General features: G+C 40.1%; 1 protein-coding gene across 1 annotated transcript in view; it reads right to left on the reverse strand.

Moving 5' to 3' along the window:
* Positions 1 to 27,189, reverse strand: part of ST8SIA1 (ST8 alpha-N-acetyl-neuraminide alpha-2,8-sialyltransferase 1) — a 117,235-nt gene that overhangs the window by 1,449 nt on the left and 88,597 nt on the right. The gene's annotated exons all lie outside the window — the stretch shown is intronic.

The raw sequence follows: 27,189 nt of genomic DNA on the forward strand, positions 1-27,189 counted from the left end.
AGAAATATTTATATAGAAACTTTGGGCTTATAAAACTTGTAACACTTGTAGGAATTGTTTCTGTTATGCCTGTATAGTGACTTAGGTTACACTACCATAGTAGTTAATTCTCATTCTGGAACTGAGAATTCTCAAAGAACTTACTTTGTTACAAACAATAAGACAGAAATCGATTAATTGTTCAGGATAAGTGGCACCACAAAGAAAACAGCAACAGGCACCAGACAATATTCTGTGGTGTTTAAGATGTCACAATTTACACACTGAGTAGGTTTAAAAGCAGCTGGTATTTGTAGCATGCAAAGTAAAGGGGAAACTAGTTGGCAACTATGAGGAGGGCAACACCTATGTACAGGTTATTTCTCTAATATGATAGTTTCCTCATTGCTTGATATAAAAACCATATCAGGTTACATTTTTTTCAAATTGCCAATAACAATTTGCTGATATCTATTTTATCCCTGATGGGGATATAGACTTATAGACTTTTATTCTATTCCAAAACCAGTATCCTGTCAAAATACCTTTCCTTGCCATATGCTTCTGGATATGCCAGGATGAACGAGATACCTGGCAGGAAATCCTAGGTCATTCACACACCCCAAACCCTTCACTGATGTTTGACCTGTCCTGACATCTGACACTAAACAAATCACTTCTCAGTAAAATATTGAAGTATCCCAAATATGTATCATTAGATGTAACTGCTATGGAGATCGGCCAGAGTCATAATAAAATACAGTATCTAAAACACAAACTTGCTAAGTGACAGGAACACTTACTGTTGACTGCATTGGAGGGTACCTTTGCATGAGTAAGTCACTATGATTTACTCTGGATAATCTGCTTGCTTTCCAGAGTCCACACAATCTTCAGAGCACAGTAAACCCTCCCCACATCTAACACATGATAGCATCTATAGCCTGCAGCATGCAGGCAAAGTTTACTGCATTATAAGTCACTTCTGCACAAGCCTCACACTCTTTTCATTGCAGCTGGGTTGCTCTCCTGCCTGTGTTCCCTAACTTTTTTCTGAGCTCCCAGATGCCTGTCTTGCTCTTGTTATTACCTTTTCTCTGTTTCCTGCAGCTGGGGCAAATGTGTCACAATGGATTTCATAGACAGGCAGCAGAAAAGAGGTGCAGGCAGAGAGATACGTATAAGAATACCTTTTTTTAAATGGTTATGAAGGGATCAATTTTATAGAGCTCTTTGAAACAATAGTAAGAATCACAGACGCAACAACATGCACAGGTTCAAGTAGAATGCCAGATGACCCCAAGAAGCACCATCTAAACTTTCAGCTGAAACAATTGTCAGCAAAAAAATACATGGCTTCAACAGCCTTGAAGTGTCTCACAAATATGTGCCTGTTCTTTGAAGTCTTTGTTTTAGCAGAAAACTCAAAATATTCCTAATAAGTTTAAAGATTTTGTTGACATTTTCAACATGCAATATTTGGTCTCCTGATTTCTTATAAGCTTCTTTCAAAAATTCCTTCACATAGAATTAGAATACTGTTCCACAGTATTTGCTTGTTCCACAGCAAAATCCATGAAATCTGCCTGGGTCTTCATTACTGTTTTGCTCTGATGATCTGCTTTGTCTACATGATGCTATTTGCTAATGTAGACAAAGCCACTGCCTTCCAAGCAAGAAATTGATTCAACCTGAACACACAAAACAAAGCAATAAAAATAATTTCATAACTTACTGCATTTGGCATTCTTTTCTGTAGAAGTAGCCAAGACACAGATGAAAATAGAAGGCCAGCCAAGACCAAGGTGCCCTGGCAGAAATTCATTGTCTGGCTGTACTTTCTCATATGGGCCCTGCCACTCCATTACTATTAGACTTTTAACTAAGTATTCCAAAAAACAGGCTTTACCATCCTCTCTTTCAAAGGAGGAAGCAGGATGACTTGCCAGATACTAAGGAACAGGAGTTGGGTCCATTCTATCAAACTTATTTCAATTCCATCAGAACATAGTCACTGAGAATAAAAGGGAAAAAACCCTGGCTTAATACTTCCAATATTCACCCAGGTGCTCAGACCCTCAGTATCCAAACCCTGTTCTAATAACCCTAATTTCTTTTAAAAGGTAGAATAAGATCTACAGCAGGCTTTTGGACTACCGCCCTCCCCATAATCTGGAACATCCACTGGAAGGTGAGTGATGCAGTTTCAGACTTCTCTGTACAGTAAAAGGAATTCAAGCACACAGCTTGATGTCATGGGGTCTTCACACCTCGGCTGAGGGGAAGGCAGAGATGGGTCCTCTTGTCACTCCTGGAAGCCAGTTGTACCATGTCCTTTCCCACTTAGAACTAGTGAATAAATTTAACTTCAGAATGCAAATGGATGTGGTTATTCTAAAACTGCATTTTTCAGCAAATGTTCTGTTCACAGAAAAACACTGTGCCACTCTAAGTTTAATACATTAAAATTGATCAGATGCCTTCACAGAGGGCCAGGGACTGTCTCTGAATATTCATTATTCATTTGCTATCATGGCCACAACACATTTACATTTTTTTAGATTAATTTCCCCAAGTGCCTTAGAGTAATGAGAATTGAATGGTACTGCCACAGGAGCAGTGCCTGAGAAGGACTTCACACAGAAGGGACAGTATTTGTCATGCTGCTGCAAACTGTCCTTCAGGAACACCATCACCTCCTGCAAACCCATGCCTTATTCCAATGATCTAGACTGCAGTGTTCGTAGGCATCACTCCCAGTTCAACAGATGGACATTATACAGGTGGCTAGCAGCCCATGTAGAAACATAAAACATGCTGATTATGGCTGGTCTGGTGGTCTAACACAGCCAAAAAGCTGCTGCCCACCTTGCACTCCTCCTGCAAGTAGATATTACAAGCAAATGAATTTTTCTCTTCCCCATTTATAAAAATAGGAGCCCCAGCCAGCTTCCTGACATTTCACAGACTGGTTAGAGGCTGAGAAAATAGAGGACAAATGCTGTGCATCAGCAACTTTCTAGAAATGGCACTAGAAGCTCAGATACATTTTCCTTTAACTCCCAAGTCAGACAGGGAGTCCTCCAGGCAACCCATTCCAGGTGGCTTTCAGGGTAGCATACTGCATCTGTTCTAGCAGACAGCTAGGAGCCTACCCCATGCCTGACAGACTAGGAGAAGTTTTCTTCTACAGCTGACCAGCTCCACAGAGCATGCTAAGCAAGATAATGTGTTTTTTTTCCTGCTTGTCCTGGCATGGACACCGCCAGCCTGGTGCAGTCCTTGCATCCAGATAGAATCGACTAGGTTGGAAAAGACCTTTAAGATCATGAAGTCCAACCATTAATCTAGCACTGCCAAGTCCTCCACTAAACCATGTCACTAAGGGCCTCATCTGCATGGTTTTTAACACTTCCAGGAATGGTGATTTCACTATTTCCCTGGGCAGCCTGTTCCAATGCCTGATCACCCTTTTGATGAAGAATTTTTTTCCTAATATCCAGTCTCAAAGTCCCCTTGTGCAGCTTGAAGCCATTACCTCTTGTTCTGTCACTTGCTTCTTGGAAGAAGAGACCAAACCCCTCCTCCCTCCATCCTCCTGTTAGGTAATTGTAGAGAGTGATGAGGTCCCTCCTGAGCCTTCTCTTCTCCATACTAAACACCCTCAGGTCCCTCAGCTGTTCCTCATCAAACTTGTGTTCCAGATCCTTCACCAGCTTTGTTGCCCTTCTCTGGACCCACTTCAGCACCTCAATATTTCTCTTGTAGTGAGAGGCCCAGAGCTAAGCACAGTGTTCAAGGTACAGCCTCACCATGTGCACAAACACCTTCCCTCATGCCAATCCTCTCCCAGCCTCCTTTAAATGAGGAGCCGCTAGCTCCTAGTGTTTGCGTTTACCCGACATGCTTTGAGCATGGGGTACTCCCAGCAGCACAGCCCAGAAGCTGTGCAGCTCATCCCCACACACCAGGCTTCAAAAGAAATACATCAAATAACCCAATCCCTCATGCAAGAATGCCTCTTGGGTGACATTATCTCTCTAGCTCAACTCTAAGAAAGAAACAGCTGAACTGCTTTCAGGGTCATCCTCTCACCTCCTTCAGTCAAGCTCGCACAAATTCATGGTGGGCTGCTAGCATCTAGGTAAAACTGGATTTGGAATCTCCTGAGCAGCACCTGAAGACTATATGAGTAATTTGCAGTAAATGCATCCAGGCAGCTTGACAGCAGCCCAGAGAAGCACTGATGACCGTGGACACTCATGAAAGCTGATCATGGCACGTTCAGCCCAGGCGCTTCACTTTTACTACACTCATTAATGAACAGTGAGCAAATAAACTCTCATCAGCAACACATTTTTGCCATCAGATCCATATGACAGATCAACTTAAAAAGCACAACTTTCAACAGGCACATGTAGGCACAGCTGCACAGATATTAAGGGAAATAATTTCCCTGATACCAGTTGTATAGTTCCCTTAAATGCTCTGCTCTACTTTTCCAGAGGAAATGCATCTAAGAGGAAATTGCCACAACACGTTGTCATGACAGTACAATCAAAGACTTAAGAGCATTAAATGTTTTGGGTTTCATTTTTAATCTGTTTTTAATGTTCTTACTGATGTTCTTTAACAGATATTCAGGGCCAGGGCTGCTCTTTGGTACAAAGAGATGACTTGCAGTAACCACAAAGAATTTGCTGCAGTGACATTGAGCTAATCCACTTGCAGATAATAATGGCAGCAGTTTCTTATATCTTGGTTTCCTTTTGATCTCCCTGGAGAGTTATTATCTCATGCTTGTGATGATATCCCAGTCACTTTGTGAATTGGCATCCACGAAGTACAAGTTCAGCTTTCTGGATTAATTGCAAGTTGACTTACTGGGGGAAAAAATAATATTGAGTAATGGGAACAGCTCAGATGGCAAAGAAATAGATTATTATTTTAAAATTAAGAGAAATAGAGCTCAAGGGAATACAGCAGAAGGCATATAAAGACTTATGTATTTGTCCCTATGGCAAAGGATAACCTTACAAAGATAATTTAGGTAATTTGATGTCAGCATTAGCCAAGAATGATTTAGCAATTTGCTGCAGCTGTTGGAATACGCTTACAGCTGGGGTCACAGGAAGTCAGCTTGCAACGACACATCTGAGCCTCCACTGCTGTGATAGAAGGGTTTTACCTCACTCATTTCTCAGAGTGCTTTATAAGCTTTCACAGAGCAACACCCTCTTTAATGCTTTACACTCTCATTCATATCATGCGCATCTTGATTATCTGCCTCTTTGGGATTGTGTAGCCAATCTTACTAAGACACAGGCTGTGTCTCAATTAACATCGTACTAGTTTCCATATGTTCATTCTCCATACAGGCACTTTTAGCATGTTAGGTGCAAGGTATACTACTCTACTGGTCGACACAAGAAGCCAAAAATGAGCACTTAAGGTGCTATAAATTGACCCACTTTCTTCTTTTATCCTAGCTTCCCCAACTACAGAAGCCACTGTTTACTTATCCTAAGGATAGCTACCTGGCTTAAGATTCAATTATAATCACATTAAACTCAATGGCAAAACCAACTCTGACCTCACTGAAAGTGTTGTCAGAGCCTCAGGGAAAAAAAAATATCAGGGTTACAATAAACTTCAGAGTGATTTGAAAAGGTATGAAGTAACACTATCAGTCACAAAGACTGATCATTAAACCAATAAAATTACAGATGCCAAGCATTCTCCATCAGTGCAGGATGATTTTATTCCTGTGGTAGATTCCCAGTGCTCTGTCTAATCTCATTCACACAGCTTCAGCACGAACCCCTGTTCTCACTGCAGGTCCTTCCACAGGCACTATGGTCCCCCAGTCATAAGCTCATGGCACAGGTGGGGTGATGCTATTCCCATCTTTTCCTTTGCCCTCTTCCCTTCCCACCTGACTGCCCTTTATGGACCCAAAGGCAGCAAATCTTCCTCTCAGGTATGCCTGACTCCCAAACTCACTTCAGCTCATCCTGCAGCATGCTGAAACCCCACACTGCCTACTCTTTCTTATGGAGAGCTTGTGCTTTCCTGTCATCTCTGGTCTCAAAGATAAAAGATAAATTAGCCTCATTCTCTTTTTTATGTACCTCTTCAATGGCATTTTCCAGATCAAGGATTCTCCCACCATCAACTCCAACAACCAAAAAGCAAGGAAACACACTCTTTCCACAGTGACTGCAGACTACATCTTCCTCCTTCAGCATGTTTCTTAATGACATTCTGTCCTTAGCACATGACGGTCAGCATAATGTGATGCACAGCATGTTTCTTAATGACATTCTGTCCTTAGCACATGACGGTCAGCATAATGTGATGCACTCAGTATGTCAGTTAGACATAGCAGAGTAGGCTCTAATCTCAAAGAAGAGGTAGGCTCCCTTTATGACTGAATTCAGTATTAATTAGGGTGGGTTTTTCTAAACCTCCACCCATTACTGTTCCTGCAGTGTCACTCTGGGAATACTATACATAGTGCCAAGGGAAAGCTGACTCTGTTTTTCAGTGGAACACACAGCTATCCTATACACCAAAGCAATGAAACATTAAAATCAGTGTTCACCGGTATTTTGGGAATGTGTGTGATCCTTATTCTGCCAACTCAAATTAGAACGTGCTTTTAATAGCTACTCTTTCCAAAACAAGCAGGGCTGAACATTAATCCTTTCTGTTATCTGACAGCCTGAATCTTAGCTTTCAAAAGATGAGCTGTTCGTCTTAGTTTGGCTCTCTGACGATTGTGGCTGCTTAAGTCCCACACAAGTGGAAATAATATAAAAGGATAGGCAGAACAGCATGGCTGTAGACGTCTTGTATTGTCAAAATGAAATTACTGCCTAGTATTTCTAAATCTTCTCAATACTTCACAGCTCTTACAGCTGAAAGTCTGGAAGATGAGAAAATAGAGAACCGATGAAATCAGCTAGGGAAAAAAAAAAAGACAAAAAAAATCAGCACAGAACTAATTCTGATATCTTTAACATTGAACTTCACTGCATTGCAAGCCAGAGCAAGCCTGTGAGAAGAAATATAATCAGATCACACATTTCCATAGGTTTGAATAAGAACTGCAACAAAGCCCAGATATTCTTTATCTTACTTACTTTAGATTAACACGGGTTCTCTAAGATAGTCTGGTGTGTCTTCGGGACAGCAACCAAACAGGAACAGAACAGTGTGGTGTCTCCTGCAGGCCTAGGCCTTTTACTCAGCTGCTGTCCTGACACAGGTCTCTAGACCACTGCCCACAACAGCACGGCAGCAAAAACAAAGCTAATAACATTAGATGTCTATTTATGGCTGGCCTTACATGCTTTATAACTCAAATAAGTAACATACACAATGATTACAGCCATGAAAGACCTATTCATAGCTGAGAACACTTTTGATAAGTCTGTTGAGTTTTCTCTTTAACATAATGACATCCTTCTCATATGAATAATTTGCAAATATAAGTGAAGGTGACTTTCAACCTCTTAGAGCTCTTTCCAAACAGAAATGGATAGATAGAGAAAACAAAAACATTTTAATTGAATGTGTTTTCTTTTTAAAGATGTCCTGTGCTATGAAAAGTGTAGGCCTGAAAGAAATTATTTAAAACAGTAGATGCTTTGACATGCATTATGGCAACAACTGCAGCTAGGATAGGCCCTTTTTTAAGTATCTGAGCACCTTTTTTTTATAGTACATATACTGTGATATCTGACATATACCACATGGCCTGCATCTGGAGTGCAGATCCCTATTAAACAACACTATCAATTAAAAGCTTGATAATGAAACAGTTGTTCAGAGCCCATAGGAATATGTGATGATTCTACAACATTTTTAAGGGGGTAAGATTAATTCACACAACTCTAAAATATGCAAAATAAGATCGCCCTATTTCCTCTATTAGCCACTCCTTCTGGGCAACCTCACCAGCTTTGCATCTCTAGGGCAACGAGCACTGCGATCAAGCAATTAACTGAGTATAAACAGAAGAGCTGATAAATTGTTCTCGAGCAGTTAGATTAGTGGAGCCAAACATAAGGTTGAAATGATAGAAAAAGAGAGAAAGAAACAGCAGTTTGACAGACAAGTAAGTCTGTCCCAGTCCTTGGTCCAAGAGCTCATGCCATTAGTAAAATTCCTGGAAATAAGCCAGGAGAATTCAAGCCATCCCAAGGGCTGCAGCTCTATACCTTGAAGTCCCTACCTTGAGTGATCTTTCAGATTGGCCCCTCTGAAGTAAAAGGTTCTACTTTCATCTAACATCAATTTACAGCAATATTTTTCAGCTATTCTGGTGTTATTCAGTTGTGCCTAGAAGTCTTAGTAGATGCTTCTCAAGGGTTCCAACAGTGTCTGAGATGTGTTGATTTGCTGCATGCTTGATCTTTGAAGGAGCCCATCCTTTACTCTGCAGCTCCTATGCAGACACCTAGGGAAGAGTGTGGAACACAACCAGTATATTTTAAACTGCACATCCAAGTATTTTCAGTTCAGAAGATTTTCTGAGACTCGTGCAGTTTCTCGATGAAGTAATCCCAGTGAATCTTACTTCCAAATATTTGCCTAATCTCTTATTCTCCACATCCTTCTAACCAATTACTCTGCCAATACCTTCCCGCTTACGTCACAACTGCCTTGATCCCTTTATCAAAAGCCTTTTAAAAATTCAAACAGACTTCATCTACTGCATATAGATTACCTTTATCCACATGCATTTATCTGAAGAACTTCAGAAGTTTTACAAAATAAAATTTCCCTAGGACTCAACAGTGCTGAATCTTCACAAAAGCATATACATTTAGCCAAGTGTGCACTAATATTATCTTATAATATGGTCTACCAATTCAGATGGTAGAGATGTCAGGCTTACAGATCTACTTGAACCATTTTTAAACACTGATCACATTTTTAACGCTTTACAGACTTGAAGTACCAAAGCAGTTTTAAGTGAGGAAGTATACACTACTGTTCTTCAGGTATTTTGGACCTAACAAACAGGCTAAAGGGTGTTTTGGAGTGAGGAGGAAGGCATGGTCTGGGGTCCACAGCACAACTCGGAAACAGGGAAACAGTATCTTACAGGCATCCGTTTGATAAGGCTAAGGTGTTTTTCAAATAAGGCCAAATTGTAGGTTTGAAAGTAGCTATAAATGTCAAGTCTGTCAGCAGCTCTGAAGAACCTGAGGTTGGCCAAGAATCACACAGGACAAAAACCAGCCACAACCATAAACTCAGCCCTGAGGATGTAGTTACACCCCCAGAAGGTTTCCAAATACCAGCAGGATCATTCAGTGATTGGCTGCTTTGGCTGACAGACCTTTACATCCCTAGCAGCTCAGTACCCATATTTCCAAAGCAGCTAATCAAACAGCACAATTGGCAAAATTCAACCTCTTGTTTTACAGAGAGGGGGCAGAATAGTTTGTACGGTGACACGCAACACTCAGGAGCTATTGCTGAGGTTTTTATCCGAGGCTTTATGAAGGTAATGATTTGGAAAAGGAATATACTTTTTAACAAGCAAAATATTTTTATCTGAAGTCACCTCAAGGCCAAAATTTCCCCTCCCTAATCTGCTACTCTAGTAAACCACAGTGCAGTGCTGTTTTGCTTTACCAAGCTACAGTCAGGAACCTCATGTACACCAGCAAATCTAGCATTTCGCTAGTAATACCAAATCCTCTTCAGATTGGTCCTGCTTGTTATAAAAATTAGACCATTTCTTCTACTCCCCTCCCCCCGCATCCGTATTTTTTATGTTAAAAAGAACAACCTAAGGAACATTGCATTTTAAAAGATTCATTTACTTTGAATATGCCTTGAAATGGAGTAGAAATACAGTCAGTCATTAGGGTCCTGTCTTGATGCTTTAAATTGACACAATTCCCCCAATACCAACAGATTTAAGCTAACTTTCATCAAATGAATATATAGGTCAGTCTTCATGATACCATATGCCAGGTAAAGTTTCAGAAACCGCCAGTGCAGTGCATTATTCAAACAGCACACTGTGAACATACAATTAAAGACAATGATATTATCTGGATGCACAAGGCTATGGAGATGATTCATTTAGCATAATCATTTGCATTCCTGAACCTTGGATGTTTAATGTACCAGGAGAAATGAGGGATGGCAGCAACTATGCTGGAGCATGAAGTGAATAAAAATACTAAGCCCACTGCAGAATTTTTCTGGCAGAAAAGTCCCATGTGTTCTGTTCCAGCAACAGTTCTGGACCTAGGAGCATGAAGTCAAAAGCATAAACAATTTTCATGAGGGCATACTAGTGTGCCTAATGAATTTCCTTTCAGAAAGCCAGTTGGCACAAATAGTTCAGTCAATACACGCCAGCCAACTCTGGTTGATTTTTCCCAACACCATTCTCCACAATCGTAAGTGCTGGAGTACTAGGCATACACAGAGCAGATGCATGACCTAGTTCAGCTACAGTATACCAACCATGATGTCTCTTGGGATAGCCCAGCAGTGCTATCTTTTTCAGCACAATCTAACCTCAATTATTCGTGAACAATTCATTTGCATGTAGCAACAGGTGCAAATTTCCCCAACAGATAGAGGAACAAAGGCGCAGGAACAAAGGACTGAAGGGATCACCTGGGTTTGCTGTTTCTGCTGCGGCTGGGTTAGGCACATGCTGTAGGCATTCTGGCAGAGCTGAGATGCCAGAAGGGAACCCAAGAAGGAACAGAGAAAATGCAGAGCAAAGAGCCAGTGGGAAATCCTGCAGTGTCAGCACTGTAAGAAATGCTAAGAATTCAGGAGGCTCTTTAGGAGCTTCCAACAGCCCTGAAATGCTTCATAATGTCATGTAACTAACACAAAACCTGTGATAAAGAATCAAATGCTACAATTGTCAGATGCTGGGTTAAAAAAAAATAAACTAAAACACAAGGAGGGGAGAGGGGTCCAGAAGAAAACAGGGACATCATGAGGGTCCTCTTGTCTCTAACCTATGATGATAGTTGCTGTAAAAAAAAAAGCTCACTGATGGTCTTAAAGAGGCATCTGTGGCTTATACTGCAAAATCTATGAGCAGACCCACAGTGCACGCTAGTGACAGGGAGAAAAAGCTTTCTGCTCAGCCCAGAAGCAGGGATCAGTTTTCTCCCAATACTTTCTTAAAACAATTTCTCCTTTCCAGCTCAGGACCCTGAAGCACCACATCCCAAACCCCACCTAACATGGTTCCCAACTCAGCCACCTCAGTTTTTAGACTGAATGCTTCAGACCTAAGCAAATTAAGACGTACAAAGTCAGGCAACTGAGTGCAGCCACTTCACTGTCTTAAGCTTTGTTCTACAAAGTCTTCTACCCAAAAGGACAGTAAGAACTTGTGCAAGAATCCATTTTCAGGATTGCAGTTTTGTACAGCCATACCTTATAACTGCTGGCGACACAGTGATGTAATAATGCTGCAAAATTTATTGTCCCTATTAAATTTAAAAGGGCCTCAAAGCTAGCAGAAGTGTTGGATTCCTGATTGCTCACATAGCTTAATGATGTTAGCTCACCCTTTGGCTCTGTTCCAGGTGCTCCAGCTACTTCTCTCCAAGACAAATACACTACAGGGACTAAATCAACATCCTTGTAATCCAGTGTGTGTGCTGCTTGGCATCAGAGCCTTGGATTGGTCCCTAGCACTCTCTATTTACCAGTAACTACATCTCCACTGCACATCAGATAAGGGAAATGCACGAGTGCAGTGCAAAAGAGGTGAGAAACGGCTCATGTTGCCATTGTCACGAGCCATCCCTGGGACTACAACTGGGATCCTAGGGCATCACAAGTAGATGGCCAGTGGACCTGTCTTTAGGCTGTGTAGCTTTACTAGCCAAGAACATCTAACGTGAGTCTTCGTGCTGCCTATACAAGCCAGTCGGGGATTTTACAGGGGAGATGAAAGCAAAGCTGTGAACACTTTGCTGCTGTGAGTCCCCACATGGGTAAAAGGTTTGCAATCACGCATGGCAACAGCTCACACACACAAAGGCTTACTAAGCTGAACCCACCACAGGCAGTGATTTGCTTTCCTCCCAAATTCATTCTGAAACTGGGAGTAAACTTCATTCTTCAGAAAATGCCTGCAGGAAATAAAACCAGGGCAAAGCCACCAAAGGTGGGAGAAGGGGCAGAGCACTGGTCTCGCTTAGGCTCACAGTAATGTATTCCCCACTTCCTCAGGAGGGCACAGAGGATTGTATTACAGCACAGTCTGTGCACTGTCAACAGTTTTTTACTTTATTTTTACATTTATGCTGAGTACGGTGCTATATGCTTTCACATGCTTTCAACTTCCATATGCATACAATCTCCTACTGAAAATATCCTGCTTGTCATCTTCCCGAATTTCATTTCCTTTTGGAAAGTTCATGCAAGATTCAAGTAGCCACATTCTGATTTGCTGCCCTTAATCATGAAAGAAACCCTCAACTTTCTTGCACAACAGTATTCTGAAACTTCACAGCATCATATATTTTCTGATATAGAGGTAATTAACAGCCCATACCCTTCACATAAAACCTCATTAAAAAAAAATTTATCTTTGTCATGTTTGAAAACCAATGATGATAAAAAATAAAACTATAGGATAACAGTACTCAAACTCACTATTTTCAAAGTTACCAGTTTTACATGTCTAAAGATACAACTGTATTTTAAATAAAGCTTCCAAATAACTTAAACCCCCAATATTTTTTATTAGAAAGCTCCCTATTTACATTTTTTCCAAGATTAGCCTTGAGCATTCACAGCCAAACCATAGCTTACCAAGGAATCTAGCACATAAGAAAAGCTTATTATAACCATAATGGAAGAAGTTACTTTCTTATTTTCCTTCCACGAATCCTCATATTTCAGTGGCAAAAAAACTTTTAAGCATCTGCAGTGCTATTTGTGTACTTGACAGAAGATTAGTAACTGTCATTACTGAAATACACCTTAGCTAAGAAATCAGTTAAAGCTGAAGAGAGAATTTTGTTATGGGTTTTAGAGCTAGTATACTAGGAAAATTCTCCCTGTGACCCACATGCCAGGAATTGGTTACAGAGGCAAATAAAACCTGTTCAATCTGTTTTCTTCACCTCACTCTGTTCTCAGAGTCACTTGAAACTGCTATTATTTTTAATTGCTACTAAAATAAAGAATGTAGATTCAAATTCTACTTTTAATTCATTTGGGGGCAATTTTTCCTCCATGAGGACTGTATAATTCTCTGCCCTGTTAAATTGCACTATACATACTGACAGCTTGATTTTCTCCATCCTGCTTTATTTTTAACAAGTATCGCTTGGTTCTCTCTCAGCACAATGACAGCTTTTGGCAGGTTTCTGTTTCCTCTTCCAACAAACCAGCTATTGTGCAAAAACGATAAAACCGAGATGAAAAATTCCAGTGGTCAGCTTTAACCTACCAAAGTACTCCTTCTATCTTGAAAATCACTGTGGTTTCACTACTTACGCTTTCAAATCAGAAACAAAAAAGCATTACAGCTCTTGAGAAAAAGAGTAAGCAGGGAGAAGAAATTAAGTATTAGAGTGGCACATCTCCCATTCAACTAATTCTGTGGAAGTTCCTGCCTGTAATACATTCCAGACCAGATGGCAGAAAGCTGCCATGAAAAACAGATTAAAACAAACTTCCTCAAAAAGAGAGCAACTGAACTTAGTATGAAAGCAGTCTGTGCCATTTGCTGTTATCCAAACCCAATAGTCAGAGCTAATTTCAGTCATTTAACTTTTCCCCCAAAACTATGCATAATCTAGAAACTCAATCTTTACGTCTGAATGTGTCTAACTTAGCTGGGGACATTCATATGGGAAAGAATACATTTCCTTTCCTTTTACAGGCAAGTGTGTTTGCCTGTATAAAAATCAAAAGACAACATTCCAGAGAGGAATTATTGGCTGAAAAATAAAAGTTTTATGCAAAAAAAAAAAGCATGTACAGAAATCACAATGTACTATTTTTGTAACTGTAACTATTCTAAGGAAAAGTAAATTTTTACTGCTTTTTCTTCCTGTCAGTTTTGAGAAGCCAAGAAAGACAGGGAGTAAGGTGATTTTTCTTATGTCTTGCACATCATCAGCTCAGTTTCTTAGTAAGGATTGAACCCACCACCCATTTGACTATTTCTGGGCAATGGACCTGAGCTTAGCTGACATCTATTATGCTTCTTGCAGAGTACCAGAAAAGGGTAAAACCAAGACTGCCAACATTTTTAAATCACTCTCCATGTGCTGAAGATTGCAGGATGCTTCCCTTAAAGGATGTTTCAATTTCCTAATGATGAAGTAGTGAAAGAATCTAATGGGCAAAGACAGGAGACATGATCTGAAAGACCGGATTAAGCGCATATGAAAGCCACCTGCACTTGGTACTAAATCTGGAAGGGTACACCAAAACAGACTGAAAATTGAGAATCCCGGAGGCTAGCTTGAGTGGCAAACACAAAAGAGACAATTCATCATGAACTTTGTGTTTACAGGTACAAAAAGGTATTTTTGTTCTTGGTAGAAAGCACCATTTCCGGCACATACTTCCTCTATCATTCTTTCCCCTCGTGTTAGTCTTTAGGATGTTTCTGCCAGAACCTTTGGTTATCTTAGTCAGCATAAAATGTTATTTCCTCTTTCTATTCCAATCTACTCTTTTCAGCTGCTACCTGTTTTTTTCCCTGGTGTTACTAGAACAATTGCATAAATCTTTCTACTGTGCCTGTGTTCTTCTCCCTTAACATACATCCATCTGGTTCTTATATCTTCCTTCACTAGATACTTGAACAACCAATTTTATAAAAGCTTTTTCTTCTTTAAAGTTTATATAAAGAAATATACTATAGGGTTTTATTTCTTTTTTTAAATTGCTTTTGACTTCCTAGACAAATCAGGGGGAGATTTGTCTCAGGAAGGAGACTGCTTCTTAAGATACCTAGTCAAGGACTTCTTCAATAAATAAATAATAATAATAATTAAAACAAAGCAAAGAAAGGGAAAGCAGAAGCCACATCTCTTCAGACTGGGCAGAGACCCCTGAGCACCAGGCTGGGCTCCAGTGCTGAAGCAGGATGATCCTGTCCAGGGCTGTGGGAGAAGGCGGCCGCTCATAGCATCCTTTAACAGGAAAAATATTTTTTCTTACCTTGGAAAGAATAAAATGAAAGTTTTTATTCTTTTATTTTTACCCAAGCCAATAGAAAATGCTCTGTTTGCATTTGTTATCATGCGTGTCATTTTTATCTACAGATTCATCTTCAGTACATCCCAGAGAGGGATCTTATCACATTCTGCAATACAAAAATAATTTCTTCACCTGATATCTCCTGACTGCCATCCTTTTTGTGTTTATACTTGAATCTTTTCTTTTTTTTTTTTTGGTTCAATTCTGTACTTCTGGTTATCTTCATTGCAGATCATTTAGAAAAATGTCAAAATGAGCTAGGTTCTTTTAATTGAATAAATTACTGCTGTCTTGAGAAGAACTTGTAAACAGCTTTGGAAGATGAAATAATGTATCAAATTGTATTTTTAAATGAAGAAATTATTCTTGTGGAAAATGTACCTCAGAGCTATCCAGAAGTTGAAGCACTAGCGTCAAGGCATGGGAGCTGTTTATAATTAAAAAAAAAAAGTTATGGATCCCAACCTTACTTCCTATACTGTGAAGGGCAATAATAGTCCAGGTTCTGGAAATCCTTTCAAGAAGCTACATTCAAAATGGTGCTTGTGCTGTATTAATGCTTTATAAACACAAGCATTGGAAAGACATAGATTCTTCTAATGAACGATTAATACAGCTTCAGAGCTCAGAGCAAATAAATCAAACCTCATTTTTTGTCCTTGCCCACCCATCCTCACCAAAGCACAAACATATTAAAAGAAAGACACAAAGGAAAAATACGTGTCTTAAACTCCAAGGACACTGGGCATAGGCAGCCGCAGAAGAGCACTGGACTGAGAAAATCAGAGCAAGAAGGAGCCAATACTGGTCAGTGATTAGGACACAGCTGCCTATTCTATGCATAGACATGACAGGAGGAAAGCATGCTCCAAAACAAAACACTGCTGCCCTATATGACAGATGCTGTGATAGCCAGGGCAAGCCTCTCAGCATGCACACGGTGGGTGTTGGTGAAGTAAAGTAATGAGGAGGAAGGCCAGCAAGGCATGCTGAGATACTTGACAGGCAAAAGACTTTCCCACAAGCTCTTTCAATTCTCTGTGAACCAGAGGCAGAAATTGCATGCAAACTTAAAACACCTTTAAAAGCAGATTTTGCTGGATTAAGAATATTGCTGATGCAAGTTATATGCACATCTGTGATGAACAGCATATAAACATGGACTGTTAGTGACCAATCCTCATAACCCTGGAATTGCTGATTCCAAATACAAGCTCACCCATGATGGCTGTACGGCAGGGAGCAGACATCCTAAGTGTCTTGTATCTTCAATGTGACTGAGAAAAAGCACTGCATAAAACACATCCTTCATTAGTTCAATAGCAGACAGAGAAAGCTATAATGAGACTTAGGGAAAACTGCCAGAAGGAGACATTAAAATGCATGTAGAAACAAACAGCTCGGAGATGGTGAAACACAGAAAACCCCGATATGCTCTAGAAGCATACGCCATCAAAGAAAAAAAGACAACAACTTCTTTCAAACGAAAGGGTTTGATCCCACTCCCAGAGAGCCCGAAAATAAATTCCTGTTGCCTTCAGCATATGGGAGCACACAGCGCAAATCAAATGCAGTAAGAATTGTCTGGAAAGTGTAGCCGTCATCACTTGATGAAAGCAAACTTAACATCCAGCTGCACCATTGTCACACTAAGAAATTCACTGGGATAAAGTTATCTAAACCCAATAACAATTAATTCAATTTCACCCTGATTTATATCCCCGGTGAATGTACTTTTGAGATGACATAGATCATCTTAGCTTGAGAGATTGCATTTATCCTTGTGAATTTAGCAGGTGATGGATAGGTACATTATGCACCAACAGTGCACCCTGAACATGTTATGACAAGAAATCTGCTTGCCAGCAAAGAATAATGCCTTATCTAATGCCAGGATCTTACATCAAACATGCTGGTTAGACAAGAGAATTCATGAAAATGACAAAAAGCCTGCCAGCACAAACACTGACCACATCCAAATCCCCATGGTGCGCCTAAAGTGCTGAGGCTGCACCTCCTACTGAAAGATATCATGCATTTGACGTAGCTACACCACCCTAATTCAGGACTAGGGAAGTGTGCTGTGGGACAGGAACAATGACCCAAACATTTACTGCGTGAGCAATGCTCTTGATGTCATGTCTGACTTTGGTGGAGTCACTCCAAGGTTTTTCCCAATTAGGGCACAATTAGTCCACCGACAGCATATGCCCATGTCAGGGGAGGGAGTAAAGGAAGAGAAGCGCAATCTCTGGGATCTTCTCCAAGCCTTTTGGAGTCAAAAACAGTCCATCAGCCTCACTAAACCCTGTGCAAGAAATGAACCCCTTAAGGGTGACCACTTAAAAAACCTCCTTTGCCTATAACTACTTAGACACATAAATAAATCTTGAAGGGACTTCTGTGGAGATGCCTATCATGCAGAAAGCAACAAGAATGATGAAAACAATTTCATCACCAGCGCAGTGAAAACACTGCAGCTGCAATCATGAATAAAAACAAAGCCCCATCAGCACAGCCTGAAAGCCTGCTTGTATAGCACAAGCGCAGGTGGTCAAAGATCAGGTATTAATAGCATCATACCAGTTTTTAACTCCCCAAGGCAATGTCCTACCCAGCAGATGTGCTATCCTCTTGCTTCTTCATTTTTAAGATGTTGGCTGGTCTGTTTAACCCACTGTCCTCACCCTGGAAAAAAAACTACACTGTGCAAAATTATCTGTACCTCGGAGCACTTTATGGAGTGATGTAGCTACATGGACTAACATCAGCTTGCAGACGCATACTGTTTAAATGGCTAATCATGCCTTGGTTGCAAAGCTGGAATTATCATATAATGAGGCAAGCAAAAAGGTACAGGCAAAAAAGATGCAAAGTTTACGTGGATCACCTAGGAAAGGGCTGAGGTCAGAGCCACAGAAATAATGCTTTGACAGCTGCAGCATAAAAGCAGAGTGAGCAAATTTCCAATAAAGCATCAAAAAGCAATGATGTGGAAATAGACTTTTAAAACCAGCAAAAACCTCAAGGAAGTCACAGGTTGCGTTCGATTTATGAAACAGTGAGAAAGAGAAAGGTGACCTAAAATGACACAGATTTATTCGTAAGTATAAACACCTTTCAGAAATCTTTGCATTGCCTTCGCCAGGCTATGGTTCATGCCCAAAGGCTCCAAACATGACAGTTTTTTTCTGAACCTTTACATGTTTTAATAACATCTGTTAGCAAAATCTTTTCTTTCTCTCCTAGCCTCAATGAACTTTATTCTAGACCCTGGAGACCACCACTATCCCTACAAACTGCATGCTGCCTGAGCACTGAACAGTTAGCTCCACCATCCAGCCACCTCCTATTTCATCAAGTATAACCATAAGGCTGGACAGTTGATCGCCTAGTTAAGAAAAGGATTTGCTGGTGCCTATAACTTTATAAACATTGCTCAGGGCGAACTACAATATTTTCCTCTCTTTGTTTCCAGTTTTATCACCATTATCACACTCAGTAAGTGGTGTCTGAAATGGTTAGTGTAGTATGTCCCCCAGTATAAGCTCTGCAATACAAAGGGTACAATTCAGGAAGGAAAGTGAAGCAGGCTTACAGACCCTGTCAAAACACCAAATAATATAGAAGAAATATATCTCACACTGTTATAACTAAAGCCTCACAGAATACAGGCATGTCAGGTATTTTTATACAGTTTTACTGACCCAGCAAAAACAAAAGCCAAAGCAGTGGCTACACAGAGGAATTAAACCCTCATAAATACTGCAACTAGAGACCCTTGTGGAAAAAAATATTTTTAGGAGACAGCAAAGGGCTGTTGGAGCAGTTTCTCCAACAGTTCAAGTGTGTAGCATGACAGTCCTACCCCAGCTGTGGATCTGCTGTTTTTGCGTGCATGTATCTGCCTGTGTGCCGTGATAATGTGGCTTAATGATTACAAATGGGGACCTGGCCCAGCCTGTGTTGTTACATATTCTCTATACCCATTAATCTTTTTGAAATTGCTGGGGGGAAGGCAGGCAAGAGAAAAGACAGACAAAGAGGAAGGAAATATACTGCACATAGGAGGATGTGATCAGCTCCTCAGATGAGGGGCTCATGCAAGGAAGAAAAGCCAGAAGGAATGAACACAGGGAACAAACCCTCTCAAGAAAGGACAGTGTATTTTAAACACTGCATAATAGGTGGAGAAGGAAAAGGGTAACCAGGCAAATTCCTCAGGCAAACTACTTAAAAATAGAAGGAGGTAATGAGTGATTGACATTTGGTCATCACCAAAGACAAGGATAAGGCCAGTGGAATGGCAAACCAAAGGAGAAGCAGAGCTGACAGCCATTGTGCTGTTTTTAAATGCTGATGTAAAGGGCAGAAATAAAGGAAAGAAAAAAAAGTGAAAACCAAAAAAGCAAAAAAAACAACCAGACTGCATCCAACTGCTTCTGATGTGACATGAATGGGACCCACCTGCAATTTTTAATTCATTCTGTCACACAAGGAGAGCTGCTGCTCAGTGGAACCAGATGGCTCCTGCTAACAGCAGTGTTCATCAAAGAGTAAAATGTCTATTGGAGCTGCTTTGAGGATCCTGGAAGTCCCTTCTCCAAGGTCTATGTGAGAAGCCACAGCTGCAAGTGCAGAGGTTGGTCATCCTGATCTGCATCTCTCATGCCAGAAGAAAACCAAGCAAACAAAAAAACAGAGAGAGAACCTGCCTCCTCATCAATACTGTGGAGCTCTTCTGAGCATGGTTTTAACTGCACAGTAACAATTAATCACCCCTTTAATCTGTTATTTCTCTATGCCCCAAAATCTCTCAATACCTTTATTATGACTGTGAGGGCTTTTCCTCATCAAAGGCCTGTCAGTGCAAGGACATCCTCTATCATTAGGCTGATGAGGAGACATCTTTTCAAGTGACTTTGTAGATAGGCTGATAAGGACAAACTGGCTTTTGATGGTTAGAGGTTTCAGGTTTTAATGAGCAAACAACAGTAAATCTGCTAGGGCTGCTCCCATTCCCCATTTCAAACCTAGGAACAATTTTATTCAGCATTTCAGCTTAACCAGCAGATTCATATCATGTGTGGTGCTGAAGCTGTCACCTGCATCCATTTTCAGGAAAGAGATAGGTTCGTGAGGTTTAAGATTCTGTAATAACCATTTTTAACCACTGCAGAGGAGAGTCTGGGGAAGAAGAAGCAAAACCCTACCTCAAATGTTTGATTCTGCAGCACTTGGATTTATAAATACATAAATAAATACTCTGATTTTTACCTTTCATTTTATTCTGTTGGAAATGGGAGTTGCAATTGTGACAGCAAAAGCATTTGTTTTGCTTATTGGAACAGTAGCAAAGTCATAATTTAACTGGGACAGTTCAGTAACATGCTTCTGGCCCCACAAACCTCTCCAGAGCACTCTTGTCAATTGACTTATAGCACAAAGTAAAATCTCATAATGTTTCCTGGTAAATTACTTTGTAGCAAGTACCTACACTGCACAATATTTCTCACCGCCTTGCTCTTTCTCCCCTATACCTGCCTTTCGTCCTGATCTCCCCACAGCATCTCATGAACTCTCAAATGTCACCACAAGCCCATTTCCCTGCACTTTCTCTCCCTCTTCCTATTCACTGTTCTCCATTTATCTTTTGACATCCTCCACAGTACAGTAGTACACAAGTGGCTCCTACACAAAAAATTATACAGAGCAACATACACAGTGTTTTTATCAACTGATTGCACTGACTGCCTTGAAACAAGGCCTCCAAGAACAACAAGCAACTGCCTTATTAACTATGGACCCAAGGGTATTTTTGAATTTGCTTCCCAGGAAGTGATGATCTACAGGAACTAAAGTCTAATGTTGTAACTGAGTCACAGATCAGTGAGGAAATAAGCTTTAATCATTTTTGGGATTTCAAGCAACAGCTTTCACCCTCAGATCTCTTGAGCACACATTTAGAGAACTTCTTTCATTTAATTTGTACTGAGATAAAGGAGAAGTGAGTGAAGAACAGCATGTAAAGGCCAAGTAGCTTTACCGCTTTCACCGTCATCATTGAACCATTGCTCAGAATGTTCATTTCCTGGGGTTAGATCTACTGCCAGAAGCAAGACAGACACACTGTCCCTTTCTTCATGACTCTGCTAAATGTGCCAGGCATATTACACAGGGCTGGGGGAAAAAAAGGGCTCCTTGTAACACAGAAAAAGGGGCTCCTTGTAACAGAGAAGGGTATAATCAACGACCTCTACTCCTCTTCGAGTCCTGAAACACTGAATCATGTGTTTGGCTCAGCTTATTGGTGCAACAGCAACAACAAACTTTCATTTTTTTTTTAAAGGAGCATTTTTGGTTATCTGGGAAGGAACCCCTTGATATTTGAAACAACTGCTTCTGATCTGTTTTTAGTTTGCATGACTGGTGTGTAATTCAGGGATCAACTTCCCACTTTCGCTGATGTAACAAACTTTACTGTAATCTCCTCTCTCATTCTGCAATAGGTAACACTTAACAAGAGCACCTAAGCTTTTGCAGTGCTAAGCCAAACAGCACTGAACAGAAGCTTGATGTCTCGCAGATGTATATGACTGTCACCCACACAAGAGCAACTCGTAGATTTGATGTCTTATAGCAAGGACAAGAAAAAAGATGCCTATTTAAAAAGGGTTACAATACACAGTTGAAAACTAAACAGAAACAATTGGATGGATTTGCAGAATTGCTTCAGGCTTTGACTCACATTTATTGTGATGATTTAAAATGTAATGACCTGTTCTCCCAACTGTTTGTTCCTGCCTCCTGCTAGGGATTACTGCCTCCAAGGAAAGGCAGTAAAATGAAACTTGTGAGGGCTGCTTCAGTGCAAAGCTCTGCAGCTTTGCTAACACCACATTCAGAGGTGCATTGAATTACAGCCACAAAACATGCACCAAATTCCACAAATTCTGCCTCAAATCACTTGCAAGCAGTTAGGGATGGGGCACAGTTAGCACTTAAATCCACCTCCAGTGCTGGCTACGTAAATGCACACCTAAAGCATAAGGTGCTTGTGTCTAGGCCAGAAATTTAAAGCTTACCTGAACAATAACCACTTGGAGTGATTTCATGAACTGGTGTAAAGGTGCTTTTATCTGAGGGAATGATTCATCACCCATAAATTGGTTGATTATCTTTTAAATAGGCATTATTTTGAAACATCAAGAGTTAAAGATGTAACAATTTACACTGATTAGCTTAATTTTAATTCATTAGAATGGTAAGTAAACAGGGAAAACCTGATTTTCTTAGTTCACAGCAAAACTCAATAACCAGCTGGTCACATTAGGATCTCCTAATCTCATAGGAGAAGGATACAAATTCATGTTTCACTTCTGTTAAAACAGGGCTTCACAAATGTGCTCATTCTAAGGTCTAAGCCTATGATGGCCAGGTGCCATGTTCAGTTCTCCATGCTCAGTAAAAGGTCTGTATCTTTTCTCCCACTTCCTAATCAGTTAAACTGTTCTCGCTGCCAGTGAAGCTGTGAAACTGTACCCACCATGGTCATTTAAATACATAGGAAGTTAAAGGAACTTTTCTTCGTGCTCAAGGCGCTCAAAGCATTCCCTGGCAAAAGCAAAATTGAGCAACAGCAGTGTGCCAAAATGAATAGAAATTGGTCATGGATCCGAGTTTCAGCAAGGTGCAGAATAGATGGTGCCTGTATCTACACCAGAGACTGGCTCTGAAGGTGACAAAAATATTTGCAATTAACTCCAGCTGCAGGAGAAATTCATAAACCATAACAGGCAACACCAATTTATTGTCACTAGGCAGTCACAGGGCTGCTTCTCTGTTTTATTGGTCCAATATTGTAACTACTGCATTTATTACACTTAAAAAATACTAGCCCAAAATAGTACGCACTCTTCTTTCTGCAAGACTTAAAAGTTGTACCTAAAAGTACTTTACTAGAGTCTATCTCTTTAGTCATAGCATTAACCTGTTAGAAGAACATACATGGCGACTTAAAGCTTTTGTGGGAGTCTGTACATGCATTACAGTAAATTTAAAATGGGATAACATAGCCTTTTTTAATAAATAATATACTACTGCTGCCATGCATATTACAGGCTGGCTGATTCCTAAAGAAAAATAAATGTTAGCATTCCAGTGGCCAAAAGCAGACTGCTGTTTTATGGGTAATCATCAAAATGTCATGTTTCAAAATATTAGACAGCCTTCCCTGCTATACACAGTAAAAATATCCAATTACGCTTTCTAAAGAAATCACATGAATTTAAAGGTGTAGTCACCAGAAATTATATAGGAACCGAGTGTGACAGCCTTTTGGAAACACTAAGAATTCTATTAATACTAATCACGGCTAGAAGGGCTCTCTTCATCACTTTGTAGTTCAACACTGCATAATAACAACATGAAATTACAATCTTAGCTAATAATCAATAGCTTCTAGTTCTTAATAACTTTAGGTTTCCTGCAAAACAAAGCCAAATTCTGCTTTTAATCATGCAATTGCATATCCAGTGTAACTGATTTGGCAGCTAAAATGCTACTACAAGAATAAAAAGCTACTAAGAGTTTGATTCAGAGTTTTTATGCTTCCTGACCTTAACTGATAAGACTTAGGCAGTGTTTTTGATGGAGTTTTGTATCCAAAATGCTTAAATGCAAGTCATCTCACAGTAAGAACTGGAGGGGAAAATTAACAGCACATTTCAATAGATTGTAAACAAAACAGAGTCAGGTCTTGCTTTAAATTGTATCTCAGGTTTCTTTTTTGGTCTGTTGTTTTTTTTTCAAACACAAATATATTTAGTGCTTCAAAACAAAATTAAGTACTTCAGCCTCATCCCTCAAAAACGTTTCCAACAACTCAAAATAATTATTTTACTTTCTTTGGACCTTCCAGCTAACAAAATAAATAGCCATTTGCATAGCTCTGATATTAGATTGTCAGAAGTAAATCTTGATATTTAATATATATATATATATGCATACACACATGTATGTACATTTGTGAGAGAGGGAGAAAGAACTGGGTACATATTACTGTTTGCTCATATGGAACATGCAGCCCGTTTCAGTTTCTTTGTGTGGTGAAAGCAAACAGGTAACAAAAGCCATGTCAAATCTACTGCACAACTGTAACAAATCAAAATGTGTTACATGGAACAAACCTAAATCAAAAGGTGCTGCTAGTTAACTTTTTGAAGTGCAACCCAGCAGCTGCAAATATTGATCACCAGGTAAAGCAGCTTCTTCTCTCTGAGAGACCAAAGAGGTTTGGTTTTGGAGGAGGACTAAGACACATTTCAATCTAAGCAGGTCATTTTAACTACCCCTGTCACCAGCTCAGTGCAATAAGGACCTTCCAAGGGCAGTTCACCTCCACAAGGAGTATCTCTTCCTCTCCTTCTCTCTGCCTCCATTAACTGCAGAAGCCTAGAGGAAACCCTGAATTTTGTAACACCCACAGTTAGGTGAGAGGATTTGCAGCATGGCTGGATATGAAGCTCTACAGCTGTCCCAAGTGAACAACTGCATTTACAATAGCAACCTCTGTATTTTGTCACATGGGAATGCAAGGTTATTAAATTGCATCCAAAGCAGTGCTTCATTTGCCCATGTTACTCCAATCCTACTCTTCCCAATGCATTCGGCCAAAAATGAAAATGATGCCTGAGTGTTGTTTTCTGTATGGAAAATTCTCCCCAGGGCTAGGGAAAAATATTTGAAAAATATTCAGAAATTATTGGTCTGTGTCTTTAAGTGCTATAAGCTTGTTTGTTACAGATTTCTATAACAATTTCTATTTGTTTGTGTTCTGGACATCTAGAGAGCAGATACGTGTAAACAATAAAATGGTAAAGGAGATAGGGAATCTGGTTAATTAAAGGTTACAGTATTAAATGGTCTTATGAATTGCTAATTTAAATAACAAACCTTATTTCAATACTATCTTCATTACCAGTGAAAAGCGCAGTAAAAAGCACAAGTACCTTACAAGTAACCTACATCTGGTCCTCTAAAAGTGCTGCATACACCTCAATTTCAAGGAAAGGCAAAAGCAGCCCCCAGCATTAACACGCAGTCATTCACAAGAGAACCTGTTGTTTATAGGGCACTCTGCCCTATGCAAACACAAGGGATATCATTAAATTCTGTTGGAGAAGCACAAAGGCACAAACATAAGCTTTGGCAGCTGAGAGAAAAAGAGCAAATTCAGGAAGTATAACTGTTCAGATGGTGAGAATTAGCGTAGCTCTGTTGGCTTCACTAGAATTATACAGATATAATACAGCAGTTGAGAATGTTACCCATTATCTGTAACTCCAGATGTGTGTGCATTGGTAATCCAGTCAGATCTTTGAGTCAAAACTTATATGGCATGAAGAAGACTGTTTAATATAACTTAAATACCAAGAAGAGATTCATAGATAATTTCTGCTTCAACTAACAATGACTCAGAACTCAGTGAATATAGCAGAGCAAATGAACCGACACCACAGTTTTTGAGAAGGCTGCTAAACAAGCGAGTGGTCCATGCACACACAAAAAAGTCACTGAAAGTTATTTGTTGAAATTATTTGTGTTGTGCAATTTGTAAGCAGTTTGTTATGAGCACTCAACACTACATATTCAAGATGTTCTCACCCAACATAAAGTCCAAAGCTGCTGCAAAATGGGAGATAGCCAATGGGTCCCTACTTATAAACAGTTTGCTATTAAAATTCTTTATTTAACCACACTTTTTTCACCTCCCCTTACTATACTATCTTATAGAATGCAAGACAAGTTTACAGCTTCAGCAAACATTCTAAGAAGAAATGTGCTTTCCTGTTGTGAGCAAAAAGGGAGGAAAAATCTAGCTCTGAACAAATTTTCTCAGCAAATTAAAGGAAATGCACAGAAAAGTGGTGACAACATACGCCTGGCTCTATTAGTGAGCTGCCACCCTGAAAGCAGTCAGTCAGCTCATCACATACTAGGATGTCCTCTTACTTTAGGCTGCTGCTGTCAGAGCTGCCTGAACAGCTTGCACTTCATGATTGCAGTCTATGCACGCAACCGCTCAGTCTCTTTGCACGACTCAAAACTTCTGGCAAACTGCGTAAAAGGAAGCTGCAAAGAACCTTCTGAGCAATTCACAGAGGAGTTCTTGCCAGGCACCCACTGAAGGACACTCATGACTAGTCAGTAGGCTGACTTCAGTGCTTTCATGGGGGCATATGTTGCCTCTACATCAGTCAGGTACATTATCATTGCCAACTCCCCTATGGAGCTGACATAGTTTTTGCCTCCAGACACACATTTTGCAATTTTAGCGCATTACGTATTTAATGAGGAAAGGGGAAAACATAATGCAATAAAGATGAGAAGCAGATCTAGGGCTTAGATCTTTGTACCTACAAACCAAGCTCTTCCTCTGCCTTTTCTATAACACATTGTAGCTGCCAGTCCCCCTATACCTCCCTACTTTCAGGAGCAGCAGCAATTTTCACATTCAGGCTGTGAGGGGGCTCTGAAGGACTAGTCAGACTGCTGCTTGACCAGCTATTTCCCATCTCCCGCACAGAAAGGGAGATAGACTGGACAGAAGCTTTCCAAAGGCTAGATTCAGCCACACACACAGAGTTAGACAATGCGGTTTTACATATAAAGCCAGACTGAAGAGTAGAATAAAGTATAAAATAGAAAATGGGAATAAGATTACCCAATATCCCAATGCAACTCACTTAAGAACTTCACTCTGCTACAAAGGTAAAAGCAGTCCCACTCCAGTTTTAAGCAGAGGATGTTATTTGCATTCTAACCAAGGTCACATGGAACTCAAAAAGCACCTACTCTAAAAATCAACCCTTTCTTTGGCAATGAGTTTCATTATAGCCAACTTTCCAAACAAGCGATCTGAAGCAAAAATGATCTTTCCTGACATGAGAAAGCCAGCACACAACAGAAATCTTT

This window comes from Pezoporus flaviventris, unplaced genomic scaffold (genome assembly GCF_033815535.1).
Source record: "Pezoporus flaviventris isolate CSIRO_AGI_PZ_B2104156 unplaced genomic scaffold, CSIRO_AGI_Pfla_v1 ptg000002l, whole genome shotgun sequence".
NCBI classification, from domain to species: Eukaryota; Metazoa; Chordata; class Aves; order Psittaciformes; family Psittacidae; genus Pezoporus; species Pezoporus flaviventris.